The sequence below is a fragment of the Monodon monoceros genome, unplaced genomic scaffold, assembly GCF_005190385.1.
Source record: "Monodon monoceros isolate NGI ecotype Baffin Bay Population unplaced genomic scaffold, NGI_Narwhal_1 Super_Scaffold_5, whole genome shotgun sequence".
Classification (NCBI taxonomy): domain Eukaryota; kingdom Metazoa; phylum Chordata; class Mammalia; order Artiodactyla; family Monodontidae; genus Monodon; species Monodon monoceros.
The window spans coordinates 5,946,030-5,962,654 of NW_021703782.1; the positions used below are offsets into that span (position 1 = coordinate 5,946,030).

Genomic DNA, 16,625 nt, shown 5'->3' on the forward strand with positions numbered 1-16,625 from the left:
ACACTTCAGTTACAGCTTCAGTTACACTTCTGTAATCGTCTATCACAATGTCATGATGAACATGTGGTGAGATGATTCACATGAGGCTCTTAATTGAGGGTCTGGTATACAGTAAGTGCTTAATAAACACTAGCTCTTCTCTTTGGCATAGCTGTACAATGTTAAAGACTGGCATGCCAGGTACATTCCTGAAAGCTGCGGAATGTGGGGATGTTGACAGCCCATGGACTTCATAGAGATTTGTATGAGGAGATTGACTTCCAGACCTCAAGGTTGACAGGGTGAAGGAAGAGTCTCCTGTCTGTCTTTAGAGGCTCTAGAAAGGTATGGGGAGGTGGTCTTTGTGAGAGCAACCTGCTAAACTGGCAGAGGAAATCTACCTGCATGCCATCTTGGCCATGTGTGGTGGTCTGTTGGTGTCTAACACAAAGGTCTAAACTAGGAGAAATGACATCTGAAAGAAATAGGATACCCTAGGTCAGTGGTCTCCTCATTGTTTTAATTGTGCACCCCAAGAATAAAACATTTAAAGGATATTTATTGGCAAATTATATATCTGCACTACTTTACTGATATATTATGTACATTATATACCTATGCAAAAGCAAAACTACAAAAGGGCAAGATAAAGAAAAATTAAATAATAGGTTTAAATATTTAAAGGTGAGATTCAGCCTTATGAGGTGTGGATGCAAATCCACACTTTAAATAGCCTCGGTCACTTAAAAATACTTTAGTTGACTTACTGTTGGATTCATGTTGTCTGTGTTTCTGCCTTGTTTCATGGCTTTAGGACTAAAGTGCTTAACGTGGAGAAGGAAGAGTATCAATTCTGTCATTTTCTTTTTGATGGTTTCTGCCTGTATTCTTTCAATTATCTTCAATATAGGGTTCTTTGCAGGAATCTTTTAAAGCCCTTTGTCCATTTGGTGAAGGTTAGTTTAGTTGCAACTGGATTGTACAATCTGCTTCCACCTAACTGAGCCAGATAAACCATAACACATCTCAGTCAAGCTCATCTCTGTGAGCTCGTGGTGGTGTTACTGAGTCCAAGCTGATATTGCTTACTGCACAACAGGTCGATAAATCAAGAGACGAGGTGTTGGGGCAAAGAATACTGACTTTATTTGGAAAGCCAGCAGCCCAAGAAGATGGTGGACTAGTGTCCCAAAGAGCCATCTTACCCCGAGTTAGATTTCAGGCTTCTTTTACTAAAAGGGAAGGGGGGTGTGGCTGGTTGTTGCAGACTTCTTGGTGCCTGGAATCCTTTGTTCTTGCAGCTGTCCAGTCAGGTCTGGTCACAATGTTTCAATAAACCTCCAACAAGACAAATGCTATTCTCTGTTCTGCAGCTTTTTATCTCTATATGAATAGGAAAATGTTATACCTTTAAAGGTCAGAGCCTTGAGAACTGGCTATCCTGTATATTTCAGGCAACAGGCAACATTCTCTTGTGATTAACTTGTAGCAAAAGCAACAGAATACAAAGGTTAAAGTAAAAGAAACAGATCCAGTATGGAGTCAGATTTGTTCTTCCCTATTACAGTTAGGGGCACTGTTAGCCCCTCTGCCCTTCAGATCTCCCCCACCCCTGGCCTGGGTCACCTGTTGATGAAGATCAAGTAAGGGTGTTGGTGAACTCATTTCTAATTGTTTATATAAAAACAAAAGAGAATTTGTACTCTGGTCTTCTTGCAGCCCATCCTCTGGGGCGTCACCATCCTAGACTCAGAAGTCATTGTGGTTGCTGCCAGTTTTCTACCTTGACATTCTATGGCAGAATGAATGAGACCCTTTGGTGCCCTGGACTTTGTTTTCTATAACTTGCCTTATTCTGCTAGCCATGTAGTTGTGTAGCTCTTCACTGTTTACAAGTTGCTTTCACATAGTTCTTTCATTTGAACTCAGCACCTCTGGAGGGCAGGTAAAGCAGGTCTGATTCTGTCCATTCTAAAGGTGAAGAGATGAACCATCAGTGGTGTTGACTGGAGATGTGAAATAATGGCCCAAGTTCACACAGTCAGTAGGCGGTTGATCTGGGCTTGAACTTGTTTCCTGAAAGCAGTATCGTGCTGTTTCTGTTCCATCATCTTAACTGAGTTTTAAACTATTTTCATATTCGTCTGAATTGAGGTGAGACAGAGCTATAAAACTGAACAGAAGCAGTGGTTCTACGTGGTTCTGGGAACAGATTGAGGAGAAGCATGTAGGTTAGAATATATGAGGATCAAACGGAGTGATGTAGAGGAAAGGAATTAGCATTCATTGAACACTTATTTTATCCTATGCTCTATATACACATTATTACTTTAATATAGTTCTTTACCTGGCAGGAGTAGTTTTTACATCTCAGGAAATTGAGGTTCAGAGATGTTAAGTAATTTGTCTAAAGTGCAGAGCTTTTAAGTTGTAGAGTTTAAACCAAAGCAAGCTAACGTTTATATATATATATATATAATATACTTATTTAATCGCTGTGTAGTGTTAAAAATACCAAAATATGTTAAATTTGGAAGTCTTGCTCGCAGTTTTTGTCCTAAACTGGATTCCTGGCTTTGGCTAAAAATAAACCATGACAACACCACATGCTAATGAGGATGCAGAAAAAATGGATCACTCATACACCGCTGGTGGGGAGAAAAATTGGACAGCCAGTCTGGAAGACAGTTTGACAATTTCTTAAAAAGTAAACGTGTAATTACCGTATGACTCAGCAGCTGCACCCCAGAGAATTTATCCCAGCTCAGTGAAGACTTAAGTTCACACAGAAACCTGTGCATGAATGTTTACAGCAGCCTTATTCATAATAGCTCCAAACCGGACACAACTCACATGTCTTTCAAACTGTTCGCCATTTTGTTAACAGTTAAGCATGTACTGTTAATTATAGTACATCCATACCCTGGAATACTACTCAGCAATAAAAAGGAATAAATTATTGATAAGCTCAACAACGCAAATGAATCTCTGGGTAGAAAAGCCAACCCCAAATTGTTGTACACCGTCTGGTTCCATTTATGTAACATTTTTAAATGGCAAAATTAAAGAGATAGGAAAAAGATTAGTGGTGACTACGGGTTAAGGAGCCTGACAGGGTGGAGGGAAAGTGGGCGTGGCTATAAAAGGGCAACAAGGGGGATCCTGGTGATGGAAAAGTCCTGTGTCTTGACTGTATTGATGTCAGCATCATGATTGGGACATTGCACTATAATTTTGCAAGATTAGGAAAAACTGGGTAAAGCGTGCATGGGATCTCTATCATTTGTCACAACTGCGTGAGAATCTACAAGTACCTCAACATAGAAAGCTTAATAAAAAAGTGGGCTGCCCTTCAGTGAATTCAATCCCATGCCTTCCAGATCACCTGCAGATTGAGGAAGGTTGAGATTATGAGTTGGAGGCGTGAACTTTAAGGATGATGATGTGATACCACACAAACTCTTCCAAATCTATTCCCTCCGATGATTTTTATTACTGATTGTAGTGCATTCTTACTGCTTTTTTAGGGAAGCATAAAAATGCCACCTCTTTTGTCATGGGACTTCTGCTTTATAAACCGTGGTGTTTTTTTTTAATCCATCAGGATTTACACATTAGAAGAAGAAACGAGACCACATCGGATCTGATTGTCTCAATCTATTTTTAAGTGAATCAGAGAAGAGTTTTTATTACCCTTTTTCCCCTTTTCTACTTATTTTTCTTCTTTTTCCCTTCTTCTATTCGAATCCATATTTCCCCATATCGTACTATGTGATCTGAAACACAATGTGTGCATATTACACATTGGAATAGTAATGTTGGAATTAGTGATGTCCTTCCTAAAATGGGAAATATAAAGATATACTGAATCTCCGAGAGTAACTTACCATTTGCACTATGCCTGGGTGTTCTTTCTTTTGGAGAGGCGTAGTGGAGATTATAAGTGTAAAAAAAAAAAATCTATTGATGATTTGTTGAGACAATAAAGTAACAGCAATATTTCAGGGGGCTGGTCTTGCTTTCCCAGGCCACCAGAACAGCCCCAGGGCCCCTGCTAACACCTGACAATGCCGGAGAGTGATTTAGTCACTGCAGAGGAGCTGCCTTCAATGACAAATAGGGGTTAAATTGTGAGAATTTCAGGACACATTTTGGGGAAGGATTAAATAAATCAGGGGACTTGCTGACAGCAAATAGTATCTTTGAGAGGCTGATTTGAAACACAGAATCAGAGAATTAAGATGAATCCCAGGTGGTCGTTGGGAGCTGGAAAAAGTCCCAATGAGCTGGCTGACTTAAGTCTTGTCTTCGTCTCAGCATCATTATATAGTCTTTAAGTGATGCCTTATTAATTATCACCTTAAGAAAAGATGATGCAAATACAGTGGTGGAGTTAAGGTATGTTAATCGAGGGAATGATATTTGTAGTTCATTTAAATGATTTCCCTCACGGTAAAGTTAAAAGGCCCTAGAACTTCCTCTTTATAATCTTTCCAATTCTATCACTGTTTGTGTTACTATAACACATCTTTTCCGAGGAACTTAAACGTGCATTCAATTTTTAACTGTCAGAATGAAAAAGAGTTTTTCATTCTGACAATGCATTTAAACATTTATTCTCTTCAATGGTGAATAACAAACTTTACTCAAGGATGCCACTGTTGGATGTTGAAATGAAGCCTTTTACCTCAACTAGCTCGCCGTGGAATGAGAGATGCCAAGGAAGGCGATTGGTAGCACACAGTCTGAAAAAAAAAAGGGGCATTTCCAGCTGCTTACTGGGAGGAAATGGCACGGTGGAAGGGGAAGAAGCTGTGAGACAGGTGAATACCAGGGAACAAAAATTCCTAGTTCCACATGTATTCAAGACACTTTAGAATGGCTGGGCTGCCTCACTTCATAGTTTTCCCAGACCAAATAGACAAAGGAAAAACAAACAAAAAAACCGAGAACAAGCAAAATCCTGAAAGCAACAACAAAACAACGAAAACTTTAATTCGAGCCAAAACAAAAAATTGGGCTTTTATGAGGTTGACTTGAGGTCAGGAAAAGAATGATAAACTTTGGAGAGGAAGAAAGAAATCATCAAAGCCAAGAGAAGCTCAAAGTGGAGTTTAATAGCAGCTATCGTATTGCGCCCAAGCCTGGACCACTCTTGCTGCAGCTGTTTCATTTTAAGATGCTCCGGTTCTTGATCCCACTCACACAGCCCTCCACAGTGACCTGGGCGCACACACCCAGGCACCCGGGCTGTCCTAGATGACCGAAACCCCCCCGGAGGATGACTGCAGGGGCAGTGTGAGTGGAAACAAGGAAACCCAATATAGCAGTTTACTGAATCACATCTGAGGCCAAGCCCAGTAAACAATTAGCAATATTGGGGATCTCCTGGTACCTGTCAAAATTGCACGGATGGTATTTTGTGCAACTTATGCCCGTGTGAGGAAGTTATTTTTTCTGTTTAATATCAATGGACCTTGGGTAGTGACTTGGATACAACTTAAAAAAAATTACTTAAGGACAGACGTGGTTATAAGCTTCTCACTCTGGAGGATCTCTTTATTCTTAAAATTTATTTATTTAACTTTTAATTTTATATTGGAGTATAGTTGATTAACAATGTTGCATTAGTTTCAGGTGTACAGCAAAGTGATTCAGTTATACATATACATGTATCTATTCTTTTTCAAATTCTTTTCCCATTTAGGTTGTTACAGAATATTGAGCAGAGGATCTTTTTAAACACTGCAAGACATTAGGCCTTTTGCAGAGTTCATATTATTGAGGGGCAAGCTTTGTCTTCCTCTTCACAAAAGGAGGATGATTTACTGTAGGTGTGGCTGTTCCCACAGGGCAGTGAACACCTCCAGGACAGCATGAAATCCTAGAAGTTGGGCAGGGCCACCCTACACCAGGAATTAGAGGTCAGAATAACTAATAATAATAATGATAGAAAATATAATAATACTATGTGCCAGGTCCTGTTCTAAGTGCGTTTCCCATATTAACTCATTTATTTTTCATAGTTACCAACTAAGGTACAGCCATTATCCCTATTTTACAGCTGAGGAGCTGCAGCACCAAAGTGTTCCATGTCACACAGCTAGTGAGCTACAGGCAGGAGGGAAACCCACTCTTATTCACTGCCGTTCACTCAGGCGCTCAATAAAGAGCAGCTAATGTATGACAGGTATTGGGTTCTCTGCAGGCAAACTAGTGAATCTAGATGGATGTCTCTGCCTTCTTTTAGCTTATCACCTATTGGGCATAAAGGCTAATGACTTACTGTGTTGTGAGAAGTTATTAGTCCATGTTTGTATGGCATGGTGATTTTTTTTTTTTTTTTTTGTGGTACGCGGGCCTCTCACTGCTGTGGCCCCTTCCGTTGCGGAGCACAGGCTCCGGACACGCAGGCTCAGCGGCCATGGCTCACGGGCCCAGCCGCTCCACGGCATGTGGGATCTTCCCGGACCGGGGCACGAACCCGTGTCCCCTGCATCGGCAGGTGGACTCTCAACCGCTGCGCCACCAGGGAAGCCCGGCATGGTGATTTTGATCTAAGCTCCTTAATAAACACAGGGAGCCCAACTCCTTCCCACACACCATGGCTGTCTTCTTCCTTTTGCTCCCCACTGGAGTGGTTCCTTTCCCTGGACCACGATGTGTGTCTCAGGCTAGGCGGGCAGGCTCCCCACCTGGATATGACTGCACCGGTAACAGTGGCAGTAGGGGTAGGAGGTGGCGGTAGGGTGATCTTTGAATGCATTGCTTTTGGTTTTTTTTGGCCATGCCACGCGGCTTGTGGGATCTTAGTTCCCCGACCAGGGATCGAACCCGGGCCACGGCAGTGAGAGCACCGAGTCTTAACCACTGGACAGCCAGGGAATTCCCTGAATGCATTACTCTTAACTCAAAACTTTGTTTTGATGTATAGCCATACAGCTCTGGAATGTGACTCTGGGATCACCCACTCAGCGATGGCCCCTTGAGGGGGTTTCGAGAAACTCCAAGGGCTCTCTTTTATACAAAGGAAGGTCCAAGCTACTTCTTCTGAAGTATAGTCACATTTATTTTCTTGGACCTCTGCCTAAACAATTCTGTTTGGATCTTTTGGAAACCTTAAGATGATTCAAACTCTGAATTAAGCAGAATCAATTACAGGAGGTAGATCTGAGCCTAGTTTTTGAGACTTTTATCTTGAATTCCGTCTGGAATCTGCTCCAGGATATAGGCCTTTGTGATTATGGGTTGGGTTCCCAAGTTCAGGTGGTTGGAATTTATTCATTCATTCTTCAGTCGATGTTTAATTGAGTCCCTATTTTATACAAGACCTAAAATAAATCAATTGACCTCAATAAATTGAGGTCCTAGACTTCATTGGTTTTCTTAAAGATTCTAAAAACATAAATGCTATCTTTAGATTCACATTAGTATTTAGGATGAAAAGGAAGTCGCAGATTGTTCTGAAAACAATGGTTCATCTGCTCTGGAGGAGCATCTTCAATTATAAAACATACTGATACGTATAAACACATTTGGTAGTGAGACAATATAATTTTATAATATAATCACTAGCACTGAGACCCAGCCTCTTCCAAATGTGTAAAATAAGTTAGAGTTTTAGTCACACTAATGAAAACGGGAGTGACATATGTGCATGGAGTAAGTCTTTGGTTGAAGGCCCAACTGATTAGGAGCTGTGTTCTGTGGGTTTTGCCACTTGTGTGTGATTAAACCCTACAGAATAGAGTCTGTCCCCATGCATAGCTTATGAAGAAAACTAGTAATGTGATATTGAATTAATGATCCAGCTTCTCAAAAGGAGAGACTATTGGCCTAACACCTTCCTAAGTTGGAGCTGTCAACATGTTTAGTTTGCTTCTAATGGGAGCGAGGCTGGAGAAAGGAAAAGCTTTGTAGGAAAGGTTATGTGATATTAATAAGAACCACATTCTGTTTGATGTTCTCTCAAATTGTATGTGCTTTATCTTACTAAAAATTGAACCGTTCAAAAATAATAAATCCTCCTTTTCTACGGCCCACAAATGATCAACATTTTGGATGATCCAAAAACTTTTGTCCCAAAGATATCGCCACTTCTAGCCCATCTTTATTTGCTGGTGCTGATTTACAGCTGAAAGCACCACTTCCTATTTTTTCTAAGCATAAAAGTCATAATGTGTTTTACAAATACTCAAAAGAGCTTAAAATCCATGAACCTCTGTATTTCTATTTTTTTTATTCTTCTGTAAGAATGTGTTCAAATTTGTTAAACAGATGTTAAACTTTCTGTTTTTGAAAAAAAAAAAAACTGCTAAAAATATTCACCTCAAGATGGAGAACTCGTAGGTTAAATTTCATTCTGGAGTGCACTTTTACAACCAAGTAATTAACCTTTCAATATGAGGGTATTTGAAGGAAACAAGAAAAATCTTAACAAGAGGATCTCACAAACACTGGTATGGAAGCCATCCCAGAGATGCTCCAGAAAGTTAATAATTGAAGACTTTAAACTAGTTTACAAACATTGTTTCATTTTCCAAGTTTTCCTGTTTTCTCTCTTTATTACAATAACCTCAAGAGATAAATATCAATACTCCAAGGAGTGCATAACAATAGAAATTGGCACAAAATTCTTAGTGGGAGGATGGAGCTGCTGACATTCATTGTTTTTAGTCAGTTACATTTTTTGGGTACTTACCACATGTGGAAGTGTCTTCCATGCTTGTGAAGGGATACAGCACATTACAGCATGTAGAAGATGCTCTTTGAACCTATAATTTAGTGAGGCTGAGAAGAAATGGATTAAAGAAAAGTTAAAAGGACAAATAGAAAGGAATAATAAGTGGAGAGCTGAGGTAGTCCATGATTGTTGTCTGAGACATTTTGTTAATAACACGAAGTTAAAAGAATGAGCGACCATTATGGGATGGAGTGTACTGGAAAGAGCTCCTCTGCTTACAGCTTGCTCTCCACCTTGAGAGTCAGACCTATTTTGGAAAAGCAGAATTTGGGTACATGGGGGTGGGGTTGAGAGAATACTCTAGAAGGGAGAAGAGTTTCATTTTGGAGACAGAGATCTGAGTACAAATCTTGGTTCCAGGGGCTTCCCTGGGGGTCCAGTGGTTAAGACTCCCCGCTCCCAATGCAGCGGGCCCAGGTTTGATCCCTGGTCAGGGAACTAGATCCCGCATGCTGCAACTAAGAGCCCACACAGGGCAACGAGGATCCTGTGTGCCACAATTAAGACCCAGCACAGCCAAAATAAGTAAACAAACAAAAGCAAAACAAAACAAATGTTGGTTCCATTGCTCTCCAGCTGTAGAGTCTCGGCAAGTTACTCTACTTTTCTGAGTACCTTGTAGAAAATGGGTATAGTAGTGACTGCTTAATTTTGTTTTAGAATTAAAGGAGATAACATATACAGAGTGATACATAGTAAGCACTCAACACATGCTAATATCCTTAGTTGGAGGGAACGTCCTGAACAGGCATGGAGTGAGGAGAGAGCTGGCCATGTCCATGGGGCAATGGGAAGAAATGAGTCGGATTCTCACCGCCCCATGGACAATGAAAATGGAGGGGAGGATTAAGTAAGAGCAGCAAAGTGAGACAAAGTGGAAAGATAAAATAGGATCAGAGGGCTTCCCTGAGGGCTTCCCTGGTGGTGCAGTGGTTGAGAGTCCGCCTGCCGATGCAGGGGACATGGGTTCGTGCCCCGGTCCGGGAGGATCCCACATGCCACGGCTGGCCCTGTGAGCCGCGTCTGGAGCCTGTGCTCCGCAACGGGAGAGGCCACAGCAGTGAGAGGCCTGCGTACCAAAAAAAAAAAAAAAGGATCAGAGATGTTCACTTGTCTCCTCATTCAACATGGATTGAACTCCTTTTATGCGGGAAGCCTTCTGCTAAGCATGGGGATGCAAAGAAGAAAAGACTGAGCCATGCATTTCTATTGGGCATCAACCTAAGCAATTGGAACTTTATTTCGAGGGGAACTTTCAAGAGGGGAGGTGCTTGAACGTGGTAGTTTTGGATGGTTAACTGGAATATATTTCTCGAGCCCCAAGACGATAAGTTCAATTGCTGTCTCCTAGTGGTTGGGGGTTAATGAGCCTGCAATCCCGTTGACCAGGGTCCTGTGACGGAGAGTCCATGCAGATGGAAGACGAGGAAGGGCCAAAGGGTGGAACTTCATCTCATCACTTGAAATATAATCTTGGCACTGAAACTACTCATATTGCACTTGTGGTGACGTTTCTCACCTAATCTGGGATTTTCCACACTCGGTGATTATTGCATTGGGCCTGCAGTCATGATGACCCTTAGAGGTTGGCACCAGAGTCACTGTCTATTCAGGGCGAAGGACAATGTGAGAATGCAGACGTCGGTGACTTTCTCCATGATTCTGTGTTCTGTGAGCCGAACTCCCCTCCCTGTTGGTAGATCTCAGAGGCCCTGTGACACAACAAACACACGATACTCAACCAAAAGTTGTGGATTGAGCACAGACATTTCTTCATGAAGCTTTGCCTGGATGAACAGCTTCTATGTCTTCTACTCACGAATTCTTGACTCTTGTTCTTACCTCTGCTTCTGTCAACTACCATTTTTATCTCTCCTTCCCTTTTTAAAACCCAAGGCTCAGGAGAGCACAGATCAAATGAGATGTAGAATCTATTACTTTCTGGGATCTCCTAATCCATCCTAGTTAACTACTATTTCAATGGCCATTGTCTTTATTTCAGGGTGGGTACCATATTGAGTTGTGGTATAGAACTGAAATATAATTCTTTTTAAGATGATCATGTTTTTGTTCTCAGCTTGGAAAATGCCGCTGGGGTGTGGGTTACAAGACACACAGTTTATAGGAGGACAAGACACCCTCTTTTAATACCTAAACACCAGCATTATGTCCAGTATTGTGTATTGTTTTATACCCGGCTTTGACACCCCTCTGCACAGACATCTATCAACCCAGCATTCAATCTACACGTTTTTTTGTGGCTGTTTAACTCAGGTGGTTAGGGCATTGAGCTAATGAGAACAAGGTCACAGGTTCAACCTTTGTGTGGGCCAGCAAGGTTTGCTTTGTTCAGTGGCCACAGACCTGGTCCAGCCAGCTGTCTAGCATATGTCTGCCCCAGGTCATAAGAGGACATGGCAGGAGTGTGTGGATGGACAAGAGAAAATCCATCACCACCATTAGAGAAAGCCACGGCGAGCACGTGTCCTACTAATGGGGGTCAATAATGTCTCATTCAAATGAGGTTGACATTTTAATACCTCTCGCCGAGAGGGACTTTTGAACACCACGTTTAAACATTGTCGCTTTTTTGTGTGAATTCATCTCTCTAATAAATGGAAGCCTGGCTATGTAAGACCTCAGACGATTACAGATTTCCAAATATAGATTAATGACTTGAATATTTGAAAAGATGGTTTAGTATGAAAAAAGAAATTTCAGTATGGCTGTTCAGTTATCTTCCTTTTTTCTTAAAATCTGTTTAAGCTGGTGAAATAAAACATTGATTAGTTCTTCAGAGAGCTGTTGATAATCATTACCCTCATTTACAAATGAAAACATTTTAATTAAACATTCTCATAATTAGACCATTAAAATGTTAGCAGGAAGGAAGCACAATTAATTCTGTGTTATTCAACTTTTTGGCCATCACCCAGACCACACAGTCCATCTTTCATTTCTATGCAAATATGTTCCCCAAATTGGTTCACTATTTAGCATCATGTCTTCTTAGATTTCAAACTGGATCCAAATCAACTCCATTCCAAAGTGTTCTGCCTTAGCTCTTTCCCTCAGTTGGGTCTTTGTGAGCATTGAAAAGACATTTGATGTAAAAGAGAGGAGAGCACAGTTTACAAAAGGGAAATTTGGCAATAGAGGTTGGAGAGTGACAAAACGGGAATTCTTTTAAAATCCATTTATTAAACAAACATTAGACCAATGATAATGGAGACACATAGTAAATTTTTTTGAATAGATAATACATGCACAAGATTAAGAATGAAAAATATAAAATGGTAGATTGCGAAAAAGTTTGCTCCCTCTCCTGCCCTGCGTGGACCCAAGGCTACCTCCCTCATAGAGCCATGTTTATTAGTTTCTTGTGTCTTGTCTGGAATTTCTTTATGCAGGTATATCTGAAACGCTCCGCTCCTTGAATGCAAAAGTTAACACACTATAAACATTGTTCTTAATCTTGTTTTTGTCACGTAATAATGTATTTCAGATATCTTTCTATATGTGCAGAGTAGCCTCATTTTTTTTACGGGTGTGTACTATTCCACTGAATGGATGTACTCTAATTTACTTATCTGGTCACCTATTGATGGATCTTGATAGAATTTCTAATATTTTCTATTACAAACAGCAATATAATAAATTACTTGGGGATGCATTACCTAGAAATCATTCTCATTCCTTTTTTAAATATTTGCATATCATTCCACTGAAAGGATATATCATAACTTATTTATCTAGTCCTCTTTTGGTGGACATTGAGTTTCCAGTCTTTTATTTTTATAGACCATATTGTAATAAATAACCTTGTATGTGCATTATCTTATATATGGGCAAGTAAATGTGTAGAATTAATGCCTAGAAGTCAGATTTTTAGTAAAAATGGAAATTTTAATAGAGTAAAAGTCATGAAAAATGTATCATCACATTATACAATTAAATATTTTCACTTATTTTCCTTTAGGCAGTGTTAGAGCCATAAAATGTCTGAAATTAGAGAAGTCTGTGTAGCCTACTTAAGGGTACAGAAAACGACTTAAGAGAGAAGTGTGAAGCCCATGATAACTGCATGAGTGAAATATTTGATTGTGAATAATATTTTTCTGTTATGGATACTTTTCAGGTACTATTAGCTGAGGAAGGTGCAGAAAAACCCTTCTGTCACTGAGTCCGAAATTGTATTTTTTTATTTATGTATTTTGCGGTACGTGGGCCTTTCACTGTTGTGGCCTCTCCCGTTGCGGAGCACAGGCTCCGGACGCGTAGGCTCAGCGGCCATGGCTCACGGGCCTAGCCGCTCCACGGCATGTGGGATCTTCCCGGACCGGGGCACAAACCCGTGTCCCCTGCATCGGCAGGCGGACTCTCAACCACTGCGCCACCAGGGAAGCCCCGAAATTTTATGAGAAAAAAAGTTAGTGCTAGTAATGATTAATGTTGGCATGTACAATTTTAAATATTTACTACATTTAGGTAATTTTATTTGATGCCTAATTAACTGTGATATGATGAATTCTAACAATTATTTAAGATTAAGAAACAAGAAGCAGAAAAGAAGGTAGAATTTAGAGAATATGGCTAAAGAATGCTTTCCTCAGTAGTTGTCAACCTACATATATCCTTGTAGTTAACATTGTTCTTGGACATTTCTTGCTATCTGTCTTCAATATGACTCTTCCCTTTAAAGAAAGGGACTTTAAGTAAATCATGGTTGGAAGGCTGGTTTAAGGTGGGACACATTAAGACCTGGGTTATTTTGGGACCATAGCAATGGGATTCACTATAGAGTATTCATTCATTCTTAAATCCATTCATTCAATTCATTGATTGATTCATTCCTTGTCAGATTCCATATTTACTTCACTCCTGGTGTGCTAATCATTGTGCTAAAACTCTGGAATCTATAAGAAGTACAAAGTATAGGTCATCCCTTACAGTCCTGTAAGGGAATTAAGGAATGCACGGGATACAATAAAAGGGTTCGTGGTAAATACCTCAAGAATGATATAGGGACTTCCCTGGCAATCCAGTGGTTGGGACTCTGCGCTTCCAGTGCAAGGGCGCAGGTTCAATCCCTGGTCGGGGAACTAAGATCCCATGTGCCGAGTGGCGGTGGCATGGTAAAGAAAAAAACAAAAGAAAAGAAAAGAAAAGAAAACAATGATATAAAGTGCTATGGCGGGGCTTCCCTGGTGGCACAGTGGTTAAGAACCTGCCTGCCAATGCAGGGGACGCAGGTTCAAGCCCTGGCCCAGGAAGATCCCGCATGCCACAGAACAACTAAGCCCGTGAGCCACAACTACTGAAGCCCACGCTCCTAGAGCCCACGAGCCACAGCTACCGAGCCCATGTGCCGCAACTACTGAAGCCCGCGCACAGCAACGAAGACCCAACACAACCAAAAACAAACAAACAAATAAATAATAAAAAATAAAGTGCCGGCTTCCCTGGTGGCGCAGTGGTTGAGAGTCCGCCTGCCGATGCGGGGGATGAGGGTTCGTGCCCTGGTCCAGGGGGATCCCACATGCCGCGGAGCGGCTGGGCCTGTGAGCCATGGCCGCTGAGCCTGTCCTTCCGGAGCCTGTGCGCCGCAGCGGGAGAGGCCACAGCGGTGAGAGGCCCGCGTACCGCAAAAAATAAATAAAAATAAATAAAAATAAAGTGCTATGGTGGTTCCACAGAGGAAGACATTACTTTCAATGGGCAAGAGATGGTGGCATTTGCCCTGGAGTGCATGACAATTGGAGTAACAAAAACACAATGTAGTAGGTTTTACTGACAATGCAGTGACTTATTCAAAGTCTGCATTGACTGGAGAAATTGTTGGAAGCTGATGAATGGATTACTTCCCAGCTGCCCCCCTTTCCTGACACTTCACACACTTGCATAACCTGGTTCCATGGGGTCCACTGGGTCCGGGTGGGCTGTTGGGCAGAGGATCTTGGCATTTCTCCAGACCCACATGAGGGGCAGACTGGGTCATCTGTTGCTCAAAGACCCAAAGGCTCTTTCTTTTATGGTTGATTGTATCCCATCATTTTTAGCATGTATTTTGGTGTGAGCTCAGCTACCATCTTCTCATCAAGTCCCAGCCTTAGCAAATTCACCATGTATCTGTGGCGTATCTGATGGATACAAGCGGAGGTAAGCAGCATGGCTTCCTAGGCATTACCCTTATGCAACTTCTTTACCTATCCTTACCCCAGTTGCTAAGCCACACTGGCTGCATCTGGAGCAGTTTTTCCCAGCTTTGCCACAGAATAACTGTGGAAAGGATCTTGAGGAATTTGGACCTAGGATGGGAAATCATTTTGAGTGGAAGAAACAGGACAAATGGTGGCAATAAATTGTTCCATATCTGTGCTAATGCAGTAGCCGCTAGTCAACATGTAGCTTACTGAGCACTTGAATGGGGTTACTGCAAATGAGGAACTGAAATTTTTTATTGTGTTTCATTTCCGCTAATTTAAATTTGAATTTAAATGGCCACATATTAACTAGTGGCTACTGTTTTGGACAGCCCAGCTCTAAGCAATTCTTGGGACTTCTGAACATGTAGAACCATCGCATTTAAGAGCTAGGATAGACCTTAAAGTTTACCTAGTCTGGCATTTTGATTTTACAAATGAGGGAGTTTGTTTTACAAATGGGGAAACTGAAGCCCAGAAGGTGGAATGCCTCATCCAAGGGTTTTGAACATGAGTATTGATGAGTGGAGTTGGAAGCTGGCCTTCTGATGCCCTGACTCCCAGTTTGGTGGACTTTTGACCCTACCATGTGGCGTCCCCAGGGCTGTAGCCACAGCCAGCTGAAGATGGTTGATTGGAAGATTAAAAAAGTGAAGTCAAGCTTAGTCCTTCAAATCAACCAGCCAAGAGGTGCATGCTGGACTTGGTGCCAGGTACTGAGATCAGGAGGGCATTTGTTGGAGGAGAGAGGTGCAAAATGGCATAAAGAACCCACAATCAAGTTGGGGAAAACAGGGCATTTTCTGAAATAGATGTATTAGAATATATCCTAGTATAATATATATTTTCATGGACTTGACCTGTATTAAAGTCCCTAACACAGGAGGTAAAAGATGACATTAATGTCATTCAAACATAACAGTGGTTGATATGAAGCAAACTTCTGCTCCATGGTTGACTTTGCATTCTTGCATCCTGTATTAATTACACATGCTCATTTATCACCACAACCAGCTGAACTATTTCTGAAGTTTTAACATGTGAAAGGAAAGTGGTGTGCTTCAGGATTGTTTTCCTGTAGAATGGTGGTGATATAGAATTAATTAGTATTAAAGCTATGCTGTTAGATCACAGAGGGGTAAATAGTCATGGAAGGCTGTCTATTAAAATCAGGAGAAAATTATTGGCTATTTTCTTTTAGGCATAGCTTGGAAATCAAATCCTCACTTGGCTTACTAAAGTCTGAACCTAGTATTGCATGACACCATTTCCAGAGATTTTTTTTTTTTTTCCATTGGTAGGCAAAACAAATGAGACCCAAGTGCTCACAGAACATTCCAAAGAGTCAACAGAGAGAAATGGAAAGTATTAGAAACATGATTGTCTTTGGAAAAGGAGACACAAATGTAAGTAAAATGGGGAATGAAAAATCATCTATTATCTAAAGTAGAAATCCACATTGTGGATGTTTCTTAACATTTTTTGTTTCTCTGATTTCATAAAGGTAATGTGTGCTTAATGTATTCAGCTAGGGAAATAAACAAAAGACAAAAAAAAGCAACTAAAACTCAATCTCACTCAGAGAGAGCCCATGTTAGTTTCTTTTTTCCCCTTCTTTGCAAAACCTAGCTTTAAATATTTAGTTACTTAATATTGCAGAGAGTTGTGTATCATAATTTTTCACTTAACCTTAATTAAGT

The 16,625-nt window shown here is 40.9% G+C and overlaps 1 long non-coding RNA gene across 1 annotated transcript in view; it reads left to right on the forward strand.

Annotated features, from left to right (window-relative positions):
* Positions 1-16,330, forward strand: part of LOC114884731 — a 28,327-nt gene extending 11,997 nt beyond the window's left edge. The window contains exon 3 of the long non-coding RNA XR_003790887.1: positions 16,227-16,330. This is a non-coding gene — a long non-coding RNA (uncharacterized LOC114884731). The remainder of the gene's footprint in view (positions 1-16,226) is intronic.
* Positions 16,331-16,625: the final 295 nt, after the last annotated feature.